Source organism: Lactuca virosa, chromosome 6 (assembly GCF_052849685.1).
Source record: "Lactuca virosa cultivar CGN04683 chromosome 6, Lactuca_virosa_CGN04683_v6, whole genome shotgun sequence".
Classification (NCBI taxonomy): Eukaryota; Viridiplantae; Streptophyta; class Magnoliopsida; order Asterales; family Asteraceae; genus Lactuca; species Lactuca virosa.
In genome coordinates this window covers 138,519,673-138,520,364 of record NC_136431.1, presented here as the reverse complement: position 1 = coordinate 138,520,364, position 692 = coordinate 138,519,673, and the positions used below count along the sequence as shown (strand labels likewise).

Sequence of the window (692 nt, the reverse complement as noted above, 5' to 3'; positions counted from 1 at the left end):
TTGAAGAAATGTCCATGGGAGCTTATAAGAAGCGAATTCGAGACGATGTTGGTCCCAGTTTAGTACAACCCGCGATTCCTGCCACTGCCACATTCAAGCTGAAGGGACATATCCTCACTGCACTTAAAGATGTACTGTTTTATGGGAATGATCATGAGGATGCATTTAAGCATCTAGATGAGGTCAACGACATTGCTGACTACTTCAATGTCCCAAATGTCAATAGATATACCGTCTTACTAAGGATGCTACCAGCCACTTTCAAAGGAGCTGCAAAAGACTGGTTGAAAGCACTTCCTCCTGGTACAATCACTACTTGGGCTCAAATGCGTGAGCAATTTCTAGATCAGTTTTGCCCACCTTCCAAGATAGCTAAACTCAAGAAGGCAATAGCCAACTTTGAGCAACAACCGGGGGAGTCACTATATGAAGCTTGGGAGCGCTACAAGGGGTTGTTAAGGAATTGTCCTCAACATGATCTAAATGTTCAACAAGAGATGTCTATTTTCTACGATGGGGTCAATGTTATGACAAGACAACTCCTTGACTCTCAAGGGCCATTGACAAAGAATAATCCAAGGGAGGTCAAGGAGTTAGTTGAAGAATTCGCAAGACACTCTCGTGAGTACCACAACCCAAGACAAGATGGAGCAAAAGGTAGTGGGGGTGCACATTCTGAAGAAATGGCTGCT

At 43.9% G+C, this 692-nt stretch overlaps 1 non-coding gene across 1 annotated transcript; it reads right to left on the bottom strand.

Moving 5' to 3' along the window:
- Window positions 1-374: 374 nt before the first annotated feature.
- On the bottom strand, window positions 375-481 carry LOC145122979 (small nucleolar RNA R71). Its single transcript, XR_013714861.1, has one exon. It is a non-coding gene; the product is annotated as a small nucleolar RNA R71 (small nucleolar RNA).
- Window positions 482-692: the final 211 nt, after the last annotated feature.